Here is a 14,524-nt window from a genome sequence, read left to right as displayed (position 1 = left end):
CACGCAAAGGAGAGTCCCACCCGGACACGGGACGAAGTCTTCAATCTAGTATCTTCATAGTCCAACAGTCCCGCCAAGGGATATAGTCCGGCTGTCCGAGGACCCCCTAATCCAGGACTCCCTCAGTGACTGCCACGAGCTGGGCGTGGGCGGCCTCGACATGGTCGTGGGTGGCCTCCATCAGGGCTAAGGCCGCCGCTGCGGAACGGACAGCTATTGTGCCGCTCTCGCCAGTTGCTATCTCCGAGGCAGATGTTGCTACCGCCACCTGAGAAGCAACAACGGACATTTGGGCTGCCTTGGCCGCCCGATCGCAGATTGCGGCCGCGCTCATGCACCTTGTTAGCATGCGCATGGCGGCTGCGGCCGCGCTCTCGCCGGAGTGGGCCACCGAAGTGGCCCTCAAGAGGCGGGTCCATGTGCCCATCTTTCACCGGCGATGATTGAACAGTGAAATGATATTTGGGGAGCGAGCTACTATGCTTGAGACGCCGGCTGTGGACTATAGCCGACGCACCTTCTCGCGTAAGCCATAGGCGTACTATACACCAACGGTGCTCCAGGATATTTTGTGCTGCATCTCACACGGTTGGTGATAATATACTATGTGGGATCTACTTGATTTTTCATCTTGATTTGAATTACATAATGGGGTTACAACGGCAATGGACTGTGTTTGAATTGCTAGACCTTTTATCTTCAGTGAACATGCAACTATATGTGTGTCATAAAAGAATTGGAATTATTCAGGGTTCGTTTGAACATTTTACACATTAAATTCTAGTAAATCCAAAGCTCGTTTGAAATTCATGAAACTTGGCATGTTGTCATGGAGCGGCATCAACATGCCGTGGTAAATTTTGTGTCCCATTTGGGGCAGGTTTTGGGATATGCTTGTCACAAACCATAGCTTCTCACAACAAGCATGATGGTTTCGGTAGGGAACGTTTCACCTTTCTGGACGAAACGATATCCGTTGCCTCTTCTCGATTTCAATTTTTTTTCCTAGTGTCAACATAGAACAACAGGAGTGTTGTGTCAATTTTTGGCATTTTTGGGGTTCGTTTGGACAATTTTAATGCATTAATTGAGTTTTCAATGCATTTCTGTGCATAATTCAAATTTGAACAACATGCACATGCTCTAATGCATATAAATTGGTTGAAAATTCAAATTTGTGTCCTTGATTGCATGCTTTGGTCCCAAGCAAGAAATGGCAATGAATGCCAAACACCCTACCACTGTTACTCGGCCACAAACATTGAGATACCTTCTTTTTAAATTCTAGTAAATCCAAAACTCGTCTGAAATTCATGAAACTTGGCATGTTATCGTGGAGCGGCATCAACATGCCTTGGTAAAAAAATTGTCCCATTTGGGGTAGGTTTGGGTATATGCTTTTCACAAACCAGAGCTTCTCACAACAAGCATGATGGTTTTGCTAGGGAACGTCCCACCTTTGGGGACAAAACGATATCCATTGCCTCTTATTGATTTCAAAATTTCTCGTGTCAACGTAGAACAACAGGAGTGTTGTGTCAATTTTTGTGATTTTTCAGAGTTTGTTTCGACATTTTTATGCATTAACTGAGTTTTCAATGCATCCATGTGCATAGTTCAAATTCGAACTACATGCACATGCTCTAATGCATATAAATTGGTTGAAAATTCAAATTTGTGTTCTTGGTTGCATGCTTAGGTCCCATGCAAGAAATGGGAATGATTGTCAAACACCCCGCCACCGTCACTCGGCCGCAAACATTGAGATACATGGTTTTTAAATTCTAGTAAATCCAAAACTTGTCTGAAATTCATGAAACTTGGCATGATATCATGGAGCGGCATCAACATGCTGTGGTAAATTTTTATTCCCATTTGGGGCAGGTTTGGGTCTATGCTTCTCACAAACCGAAGCTTCTCACAACAAGCATGATGGTTCCGGTAGGGAACATCCCACCTTTGGGGACGAAACGATATCCATTGCCTCTTATTACTTTCAAAAAAATTCTCGTGTCAACGTAGAACAACAGGAGTGTTGTATCAATTGTTGTGATTTTTCGGGGTTCGTTTGGAAATTTTTATGCATTAATTGAGTTTTCAATGCCTTAATGTGCATAATTCAAATTTGAACTACGTGCACATGCTATGCATACAAATTGGTTGAAAATTCAAATCAGTGTTCTTGGTTGCATGCTTAGGTCCCATGCAAGAAATGGGAATGAATGTCAAACACCCTACCACTGTCACTCGGTCGCAAACATTGAGATACCTAGTTTTTAAATTCTAGTAAATCCAAAGCTCGTCTGAAATTCATGAAACTTGGTATGCTGTCATGGAGCGACATCAACATGTCATGGTAAATGTTTTGTCCCATTTGGGCAGGTTTGGGGATATGCTTCTCACAAACCAGAGCTTCTCAAAACAAGCCCGATGGTTTTGGTAGGGAACGTTTCACCTTTCTGGACGAAACGATATCCATTGCCTCTTCTCGATTTCAATTTTTTCCTAGTGTCAACATAGAACAATAGGAGTGTTGTGTCAATTTTTGGGTCCTTTCGGTGTTCGTTTGGACATTTCTGTGCATTAATTGAGTTTCAATGCATTTATGTGCATAATTCAAATTTGCGTTACATGCACATGCTCTAATGCATATAAATTTGTTGAAATTGAATTCTCTGTCCTCGGTTGCATGCTTAGGTCCCATGCAAGAAATGAGAATGAATGTCAAACACCCTGGAACCGTCACTCGGCCGCAAACATTGAGATACCTTGTTTTTAAATTCTAGTAAATCCAAAGCTCGTCTGAAATTCATGAAACTTGGCATGCTATCTTGGAGCATCATCAACATGCTGTGGTAAATTTTTTGTCCCATTTGGGGCAGGTTTAGGTATAGGCTTCTCACAACAAGCATGATGGTTTCGGTAGGTGATAGAGGCAAAGGTGTCCTGATGAGGACATGACTACCTTGGATACAACCAAAAATATTGCATACATGCATATTTGTCAGGTGATTTCTAATGCAAACTATTCAATAATCTATTTATGTTATCCAGAACAAAAATACTTCACACACTTTTGTGTTTTGTCTAATTGTAGGTGTATGGGACATTTGTACAATCCACATATGAAGATAAGGGAAAAGGAGAAGTTTAGGTTGTGTTCAAAAAGTCCTCTCACGTCACTTTTGGGCCAAGAGAAGATAGAGTCCAAGTCTCTCACGTTCTGGATTCAGATTCGGACTGCACAGACATACCTGACTCAAAACGCCAACAACTTTTTCATACGGACTCCGAATTGGGTGATTCTTTTTTTGTTGGAAACTAGATTTCGTGCTCTTTCCATCCCAATTGGATTCACCTTCAAATTCGTCCGGAGCGTTGAGTTACAGACGAAACAATCTGACGTTGCAGCAGAATCCGAGTCAAACTACAAGCCCAAAGGTGTTGCATCACCTCCACTTGGGCCCATGAGCCTTGTACGACCTAGGGTTAGTTTTAGGCTGCCTTGGGACGTCCTCCCACCTCCTTGGCCGCCACCCCTTGCTCCTATATAAGTAGATGCATCTAGTAGCTTTTTCCTTGGGTTTTGTTTAGATTAAAAGTTCGCCATAGCTGCAACTTCGCGTACTTCGTTTGTGTCCAACGACCAGACCAAGACGTCACAGAACCCCACCTTGATCAATAAAGCTTTCATCTTATATTCGCAATATCCAGATTGCAATCTCAGTTTCTTGCTTGTTCTTCGTTTGCTCGCAGGAAACAGGCCCTCGTGGTCAGGTTGATCGTGCTCCGGCGTGGTCAATAACCCCTCGGAAGTTGGTTTAGCGATTGCTAAGGCGCGACGTCTCGCACGTTCGTAGTCAGATCGTCAAGGTCGACTCCCACAGAAAACGATAGCCACCATCTCATCGAAACATCGGGACACCTTTGCCTCTATCAAGTGGTATCAGTTTTCAGGTTGCTCGGTGAGAATTTCCAGTTTTCCTAGATTAGATTTATTTTCTTACCTATTGTCCAAGAAGAATCCACAAAAAAGAGTTAGATCTATTCATCCTTTGTCCAAGCCAGTCTGAGCCTTTGCAATTTTCTTTTCATTGCTTGCATAGTTGAATTATCGGTTGCATCGTCGTGTCGAGTTGCTGGTCTTAGTGTCTAGGTCGTTTAGAGTTTCGAGTTCTGTTCACATTAGTCACGTCGCTGCTGCATCGTTATCCCTTCCGCTGTCCACCACCCATCCATCAATTTCCTCCACGTGCTACCCACCGTTCATTGTCATAATCATAGTTGAGATCGTTCCCATCTTCGCTTGATCCAATCTACATCTTATCTAGTTTGTTTTGGAAAGAGGGAGAGAGAGAAAAAGATAGAGAAAAAAACGAGAGAAAAAAAAAGTAAAAAAAAAGTCAGAGAAAAAAAAGAAAGGAAAAGAAAAAAAAGTGTGAGAAAAAAAAGAGAGGAGAAAAAAAAACAAAATTCGGATATATCTAGACTCAATCTCGTAGTTGAATTCGGATTGGAATCTGTTTTGTGCATTGTTCAGTAAAACAGGCATAACTTCCTCATATGAAGTCTGTTTTGGCTCCGCGAGTACTCAAATGAAAGGTAGCGACGAGCTGCATCTAAATAGTTGCAGAAGCTAGTTCAGTATTTGGCACCTCAACATCAGCTTCTAAATAGGTCTACTGCTATTGTGATCTTCACTTATATCTTGCTGTGCAGAGCTACTTCATATCCTTTATTGATGCTAGTTGTGCTAAGACGTGACCTCATTAGTGTTCTAGGCTCGCGTCTCTAGTTTGGTCTAGCCTAGGACCAGCACAGTACCGTCGTTGAGCGTTTATTCAACATTGCATCTCTGAATTGATTATTGCTAATCTTTTGTTACCATATATAGCCAACCCAGCTCCACATATTTCTACACCGTGTATACGTACGTTCCCCTGGCAATCGTTTTACACAATCTTCGGAGTTATTTGACACCGCTGGTTGCCTGTCACCACCTGCCGCATGGTAAGAACTTGTAAGATATTGATATTTGCTTTACTGTGAGCACTTTACAACCACATCCTAGTAGTTCATAGGAACATTATTCTCGAATTTTGGTTCTTGTTTCTACTAATCATGACATGTTCCAGAGATAGAAGTTCTTGGATGACGGACACATCTTCACCATCACGAGAGTTGGGACAACACACACAAGCATATGGTCAGGTTATCTCTTTACCATCATTTGAGGGTAGATTTAATCCTGCTATTTATCTAGCTTGGGAGCTTGAAGTAGAACAAGTTTTTAGTCACCATGATTTTTCTGAACTTGAGAGAGTACGAGCTACCATTAGAGCATTTACTGCTTTTGCTTCTGTTTGGTGGAGTGTACATTGTAAGAAAAACATTGATAACCAACCCACAACTTGGAAAGTTTTGAAAGCTGTAATGAGACAACAATTTTTTCCTCCTTACTATCGTCGTGAATTGCGTCGCAAATTGGAGCAATTAAAACAAGGCAGTAACACTGTTCATGCTTACTACCAAGAGTTCAAATCTTATATGCATCATTGTGACATAGAAGAATCTGAGGATGATACAATGAATAGATTTTTTGGTGGTTTGAACCATGATATTCAGGCAAGATTTCAGTACATTCCTCGTTGCATTACTGGTATGTATGTCCGTGCTTGTACCTTTGAGAGACAAATACAGGAGGATGCATTGGGTGACTACAACAACTACTATTCTCGTTCATGCTCACCACCGCCGGTTGGTTACTCCACTATTGCACCTACTAGAGCAGCCCCACCTCGGATTGTGAGCGCGATATCATCTCAAGAGTATGGTACATTGTCAATGTCCGTACCTACATCAGCTACATCTCTGCGAGGTAACAGTAAAGGTCTTGATGATATAACTTCACATGAGAATGAAGCATGCCTAGTTAACTTGAATGCATCATGTGTTGAGTTACCTATTGATTTGAGCACACCACCTATTTTAGAGACTCTTGTTACTGTCATGAATGCGTCATGTGATCAAACAACTGAAATATCAACAATTTTGAGTGCACCCATTGAATTAACTGTTGATGCAAAAGAACCAATGTTTAATCATTTTGATATGACCTCTAATCTTGATGATGATTTTGTGTCCAATGACTTATTGCATGTTTGCTTATTTAAGCATGTTGTAGCATGTAAATTTGATGCAAGTAAGGTTTATTCATCGAAGTTAGGATGGTTTAATGATGAACATTGCCAATCTTTTGAAGTGAATAAGAGCTTCACTTATATGTGCAAACTGAGTTGCAATATTTTCATGCCTTCTACTTCTTGTGATAATTTTTTGGCTTTAGATTTTATGAACAATGAAAGTTACTCATGTATACATGTGACATATGTGCAAAAATCAAGGGAAGTTAAACTGGGTGACATATACATATACCACATGTACACCTTGTCTCTTTTGTTAGCCACATTTCAGATTAAGCAACGCCGAGGACGGCTTTGTTTTCAAAAAGGGGAGGATGATGAGGACATGACTACCTTGGATACGACCAAAAATATTGCATACATGCATATTTGTCAGGTGATTTCTAATGCAAACTATTCAATAATCTATTTATGTTATCCAGAACAAAAATACTTCACACACTTTTGTGTTTTGTCTAATTGTAGGTGTATGGGACATTTGTACAATCCACATATGAAGATAAGGGAAAAGGAGAAGTTTAGGTTGTGTTCAAAAAGTCCTCTCACGTCACTTTTGGGCCAAGAGAAGATAGAGTCCAAGTCTCTCACGTTCTGGATTCAGATTCGGACTGCACAGACATACCTGACTCAAAACGCCAACAACTTTTTCATACGGACTCCGAATTGGGTGATTCTTTTTTTGTTGGAAACTAGATTTCGTGCTCTTTCCATCCCAATTGGATTCACCTTCAAATTCGTCCGGAGCGTTGAGTTACAGACGAAACAATCTGACGTTGCAGCAGAATCCGAGTCAAACTACAAGCCCAAAGGTGTTGCATCACCTCCACTTGGGCCCATGAGCCTTGTACGACCTAGGGTTAGTTTTAGGCTGCCTTGGGACGTCCTCCCACCTCCTTGGCCGCCACCCCTTGCTCCTATATAAGTAGATCCATCTAGTAGCTTTTTCCTTGGGTTTTGTTTAGATTAAAAGTTCGCCATAGCTGCAACTTCGCGTACTTCGTTTGTGTCCAACGACCAGACCAAGACGTCACAGAACCCCACCTTGATCAATAAAGCTTTCATCTTATATTCGCAATATCCAGATTGCAATCTCAGTTTCTTGCTTGTTCTTCGTTTGCTCGCAGGAAACAGGCCCTCGTGGTCAGGTTGATCGTGCTCCGGCGTGGTCAATAACCCCTCGGAAGTTGGTTTAGCGATTGCTAAGGCGCGACGTCTCGCACGTTCGTAGTCGGATCGTCAAGGTCGACTCGCACAGAAAACGATAGCACCCAAAGTCTAAACGACGCCCTAAGGGCTGTATATATGGAGGAAGAGAGGGGAATTTCGTGGCCCTTGAGGGTGGGGTCCGAAACCAACCCTATCTCTTGTTTCCCCACACATACGGACTCTAAAAATAGCCTATACTTAAGTATTTCGAAATTACATGGGCCTGGCCCATTAATAAGGTGACGCAGCACCTAGAATAGCCTATGGACGAATATTATGAAGTGGCATCTTGTATATTTCGTCCATGGCTTCATGCACTCCTTATGGCGGCTTCAAAGTCCTGAAATCATCACTTGTAACTCCGTTCTTGATCCCCTTGCGCATGCCATCAACTTCATGCGTGTTCTTGCTCCAATGTTCATCCTTCTCCAAGCTAGGCCCTTCATTTGAAAGCAAAACAAATGCATCCAATTTAGGCAGCATCATAATCTCATGAACATTAGAATCATTACCAAGAAACGAAAGTACCTGGTAATTTAATTGGCGTGCGCGAGCTCTAGTAATTGGTCCAGTATATGTAACAGTAGGGGCTGTGGGTGTAACAATGGTATTGATGTCCTCATCATCCTCCCCTTCTTGAAATGAAGTCGTCCTCGACGGAAGCTCATCTTCCTCACCCAAATAAGGCTTCAAATCTGCAATATTAAAAGTGGGACTAACCCCAAAATCTGCAGGTAGCTCAAGTTTATATGCATTATCATTTATTTTCTCTAAAACCTTAAAAGGACCATCAGCACGTGGCATTAGCTTTGATTTGCGCAGATTAGGAAATCTATCTTTACGCAAATGTAACCAAACAAGATCTCCAGGTGCAAACACAACATGTTTTCTACCCTTATCTCCAGCAAGTTTATATTTAGCATTCATACGCTCAATGTTTTCCTTAGTTAACTCATGCATTTTTAAAATCAATTCAGAACGTTCTTTAGCATCAAAATTAACCTTCTCCGAAGATGGAAGAGGCAACAAATCAATAGGTGCACGAGGTAGGAAACCATACACAATTTCAAAAGGGCACATCTTAGTAGTAGAATGCAATGAACGATTATAAGAAAATTCAATATGAGGCAAGCATTCTTCCCACATTTTCTTGTTATTCTTCAAAACAGCCCTAAGCATAGTAGACAATGTTCTATTGACTACTTCAGTTTGTCCATCAGTTTGGGGGTGACAAGTAGTACTAAAAAGCAGCTTAGTCCCCAACTTAGCCCATAAACATCTCCAAAAGTGGCTAAGAAATTTAGTATCACGATCTGAAACAATAGTATTTGGCACACCATGTAAGCGAATAATTTCACGAAAGAACAAATCAGCAACATTAACAGCATCATCGCTTTTATGACATGGTATAAAGTGTGCCATTTTCGAGAACCTATCCACGACAACAAATATGCTATCCCTCCCCTTCTTTGTTCTAGGTAAACCTAAAACAAAGTCCATAGATATATCCTCCCAAGGAACACTAGGTACAGGCAAAGGCATATATAAACCATGAGGATTGAGTCGTGACTTAGCTCTTTGACATGTAGTGCAGCGAGCAACAAAACGCTCAACATCCCGTCTCATCTTTGGCCAAAAGAAATGTGTAGCAAGTATATCCTCCGTCTTCTTGACGCCAAAGTGTCCCATTAATCCTCCTCCATGCGCCTCCTGCAATAACAAAAGACGAACGGAGCTAGCTGGAATGCATAGCTTGTTAGCACGAAACACAAATCCATCGTTAAGAACGAACTTGTTCCAAGTTCTCCCTTCCTTACAATTCTGCAATACATCTTTAAATTCAGCATCATTAACATATTGATCCTTGATGGTCTCCAAACCAAATATTTTAAAGTCAAGTTGTGAAAGCATAGTATAACGACGAGACAAGGCATCAGCAATAACATTTTCTTTACCCTTCTTGTGTTTAATCACATAAGGGAAAGTCTCAATGAATTCAACCCATTTAGCGTGTCGACGGTTCAGTTTTGCTTGACTTTTAATGTGTTTCAAAGATTCATGATCAGAATGTATAACAAATTCCTTGGGCCATAAATAATGTTGCCATGTTTCTAAGGTCCGAACAAGAGCATATAATTCTTTATCATAAGTAGAATAGTTCAGACTAGGCCCACTCAATTTTTCAGAAAAGTATGCAACAGGTTTTCCATCTTGTAATAACACACCTCCTAATCCAATTCCACTAGCATCACATTCAAGCTCAAAAGTCTTATTGAAATTAGGAAGTTGGAGTAAAGGAGCATGTGTCAACTTATCTTTCAATACCGTGAAGGCTTCTTCCTGTGCGGTACCCCAAACAAAAGGTACATCCTTCTTTGTAAGCTCGTTGAGAGGTGCAGCAATGGTGCTGAAATCTCTCACAAAACGCCTATAGAAACCAGCGAGGCCAAGGAAACTCCTCACTTGTGTGACCGTTTTGGGCTGCGGCCAACTCTCAATAGCTTCAATCTTGGCTTTATCAACTTCAATTCCCTGTGGAGTAACAACATAGCCAAGAAAAGATACTCGGTCGGTGCAAAAGGTGCACTTTCCAAGGTTACCAAACAAACGTGCATCACGTAGAGCAATAAAAACAGCACGTAAATGTTCCAAATGTTCCTCCAAAGATTTGCTATAAATCAATATGTCATCAAAGTAAACTACCACAAATCGTCCAATGAAAGCACGTAAAACTTCGTTCATTAACCTCATGAAAGTACTAGGTGCATTAGTTAACCCAAAAGGCATGACTAACCACTCATATAATCCAAACTTAGTTTTAAATGCTGTTTTCCATTCATCTCCCAATTTCATACGAATTTGATGGTAACCACTGCGCAAATCAACTTTGGAGAATATTGTAGAGCCACTCAATTCATCAAGCACCTCTACAATCAACGCACATACGCGACGTACCATCCTTTTTCGGCACTAAAATGATAGGAACAGCACAAGGACTAAGGGATTCGCGTATATAACCTTTGTCGAGCAGTTCTTGTACTTGACGCATAATCTCCTTCGTCTCCTCTGGATTGGTACGGTATGGTGCACGGTTGGGTAATGATGCACCGGGAATTAAGTCAATTTGATGCTCAATCCCGCGAATAGGTGGTAATCCCGGTGGCACGTCTTGTGGAAAGACGTCGGCGAACTCCTGCAAAATGTTAGTGACAGCAGGAGGCAAAGAGGAAGGCACGTCCTCGAATGAAAATAATGCCTCTTTGCACACAAAAGCATAGCAAACAGATTTGCTAAAATCTAGATCATCAATATCAGATTTGGTGGCAAGTAAACATGCACTTTTCAATTTAATTTCAGAAGCAACACTAGATTGTTTATTATTATTAGGCTGCATTTGTTGCTCAAATTCTTTTGCCACAATCTGATTTTCACTCTTAGTTTTCTCCTGTTTTGCTTTATTAGCTCTATTAATATCATCTTTCAAAATGGAATCAGGAGTCATAGGAAGCAAAGTAATATTTTTATCCTTATGAACAAGAGTATACTGATTGTTTCTACCATGGTGAATAGAATTTTTATCAAATTGCCATGGTCTACCAAGTAATAAGGAACATGCTTGCATCGGTACCACATCACAATCAACATAATCAGCATATGTAGAGATACTAAAATGCACACGAACAGTACGTGTTACCTTAACCTTGCCGCTGTTGTTGAACCATTGGATGTAGTAAGGATGTGGATGTGGTCTGGTGGTGAGAGATAGCTTCTCCACCATATCGATGCTAGCCAAGTTGTTGCAACTCCCTCCATCTATGATCACGCGAACAGAACGTTCCTTCACAACTCCCTTTGTATGGAACAAATTATGCCTCTGATTTTGCTCAGCTTGTGTAACCTGCACACTCAAAACACGTTGAGCAACAAAACATTCATACCTGTCAGCATCTTCAGGAGCCATGTATTGCGTCTCATGATCAGAATCGTCTCCACCGTGTTCGTCACGTGTAATAAGAGCCAAAGTCTCCTCATCATAGTCACTAGCGGACTCATACCCACCATCCTCAGTAACAATCATCACACGCTTAGATGGGCATTCTCTCGCATAATGACCTCCACCCTTGCAACGTCGACAAATAATATCATGTGTTTGCCCTGTTGATGCCATGGATGAAGAAGAGCTCTTTGCAGGCCCAGAAGGTGTGCTCTTGGCAGATAGTGGTGATTGTGCCTGCTTTATTGTATCACGGTTGGAGGTGGCAGCCGACGGAGGCGCCGGTGTAGCAGAACGTGTGGAAGTAGATGATGCACGTGGTGTCCATGAAGAAGGTCGACCTGCAGAAAAGTTAGTCCGCGCCAATGCCTGTCGATCCTGCACTTCACGTTCAGCTTTACAAGCAAGATGGAATAAACGAGTGATATTAGTATACTCCTTATACTCTAGAATCGTCTGAATCTATCTATTTAATCCACCCATAAAACGTGCAAGCATAGCTTCATTGTCCTCAATAATACCACATCTAATCATGCCAGTTTGTAATTCCTGATAATATTCTTCTACAGAATTTTTTCCCTGTCTTAAGCGCTGCAATTTTTGAAGTAATTCACGTTGATAATATGGTGGAACCCAACGAGTACGCATAGCAGTTTTCAAAGCAGCCCAAGTAGCAGGAATGGGATATAATCTACAATGCTCAGACCACCAAACACATGCAAAACTAGTGAATGCACAAACAGCAGCAGGAACACGTCTCTCCTCGGGATATTGTAAACATGTAAATCGTTGTTCAGTTTCTAACTCCCAAGTAAGATATATATCAGGAACATATCTACCCTCAAATGGTGGAATATTCAATTTTAGTTTAGGGAGATGGTCATGATCTCGTACCTGAGGGTGAGCCCTACCATTGCCATTATTTGCATGTGGACGGCCTGATGGTTGCTGTGCTGGTGGTGGCACGTAGTTCTGATTTTGATCAACCTCATCCTCGTAATCGCCAGCAAAATCATCCTCCTCCGCATCAGCAGCAGGAGCCACAGAAGTAGCAACAGCAGCACCAACAGTTTGGCCAGGTGCAAGAGGGAGACGGCTCGCTCGGCGGAGGGCTGTTTCACGATGTGTAGGTAGTCGTCGTTGTTGTTGTTGTAGAGGTGCGTTAGGTGCAGCCGGTGGTGGTGGTGGAAGATGCGCGAGCAATTCATTAAACCTGTCATCGAGTTTTGTTTCGAACGTCTTCTCCATGTCATCTATCTTCTCCATGGCCTCTTCAAATCTGTTTAGCACATCCTGCACCTGTCCATTCATCATTTGCTGAAATTTATCATGCAACTCCTGATTCGTCATGTTCTCCCAGTCAGTCTCGTCGGCTTGTGATCCTGCCATGGTTAGCAACAATAGAAAACACACAAGAATATGATCCTACAGAATACTAACAAGAGGTGGTGGTGGCGGGTGTCACAAATCCGTCAAGCAAATCTCAAATTCTTACCAGTTCTTACCCAGCAGCAGGCGGTGATCGGCAACCGTTGTAGTCAAAACTCTCAAAAGCTTGGATAGAGCGATTGCCAGGGAGAGTCAAACGCACGACGTAGAGGTATGTGGAGCTGGGAAGGCTTATAGTATGGTAGCAAAAAGGGTCAGCAATAATCAATTCAGAGATGCAAAGTTGAATAAACGCTCAACGACGGTACTGTGCTGGTCCTAGGCTAGACCGTGCTAGAGACGCGAGCCTAGAACACTAACAAAATCACGGCGCTGCACGTAAATAAGGGAAAAGCACACTCTGGAACTTTTTTTTTCGCTTTTTTTTTGCGCTCCTCTTTTTTTTTTGCGCTCCTCCTTTTTTTTGCGAAAAATCACTATAATGGCGAGTGTCTCAAAACTCTTCCCTCGTCAAACTGATAGGATGGGCACGAAAATTTATTTTTCCACTTTTTTTTTCCGGAAATCAGGGCAGCGACGACGAAAAAGTGCGACAAAAAATCACTATGATGGCACGTGGCTCAAAAGACTCAGAAAAGCCTAAAAATAGGATAGGGAAAAAAAAATTTTGCCCGTGAAAATTTTGGCCTAAAAACTGCCCGGGGGTCTCCAGACTCTTTTTTTTTTCCGGGACCTACGCAGGCAAGGAAACACAAATCGGAATTGAGATTGATCTCAAAAACAAACCTAATATGAGAAGAACTCGGATTGGTGGTGGATATATGGTTGTGGTATATGGCAGCGGTGGTGGTATATGGTAGCGGTGGTGGTATATGGATAGAGATTGATGGTGGTATATGGATACGGATTGGTAGTGGTATATGGATAAGGATTCAGAGCGGTGGCGGATAAGCAAAAGTGGTAGATGGGCGATGATGATGGTGCGGCGGCGGCGTGACAACTTGTGACCAGAACTCGAAACTCTAAAAGACTAGACTCTAAGACCAGCAACTTGACACGACGATGCAACCGCAAATTCAACAAAGCAAAAACCCTAAAAAGATTATGCAAAGGCTCAGATTGGTTCGGATATGATGAACTAACCCTAATTTTTTTTGTGTGGCTTTTTCGTGGACTGTAGGTATGAAGAACAGACTCGATCTAATCTACGAAAAACTGTAAAATCTCACCGAGCAACCTGGAAATCTAATACCACTTGATAGAGGCAAAGGTGTCCCGATGTTTCGATGAGATGGTGGCTATCGTTTTCTGTGGGAGTCGACCTTGACGATCCGACTACGAACGTGCGAGACGTCGCGCCTTAGCAATCGCTAAACCAACTTCCGAGGGGTTATTGACCACGCCGGAGCTCGATCAACCTGACCACGAGGGCCTGTTTCCTGCGAGCAAACGAAGAACAAGCAAGAAATTGAGATTGCAATCTGGATATTGCGAATATAAGATGAAAGCTTTATTGATCAAGGTGGGGTTCTGTGACGTCTTGGTCTGGTCGTTGGACACAAACGAAGTACGCGAAGTTGCAGCTATGGCGAACTTTTAATCTAAACAAAACCCAAAGTCTAAACGACGCCCTAAGGGCTGTATATATGGAGGAAGAGAGGGGAATTTCGTGGCCCTTGAGGGTGGGGTCCGAAACCAACCCTAACTCTTGTTTCCCCACACATACGGACTC

This window comes from Triticum urartu, chromosome 3A (assembly GCF_056163025.1).
Source record: "Triticum urartu cultivar PI428250 chromosome 3A, HENAU_Tu73, whole genome shotgun sequence".
Lineage (NCBI taxonomy): Eukaryota > Viridiplantae > Streptophyta > Magnoliopsida > Poales > Poaceae > Triticum > Triticum urartu.
The sequence above is the reverse complement of the archived record's forward strand: the minus strand, read 5'-3'. Positions refer to the sequence as shown.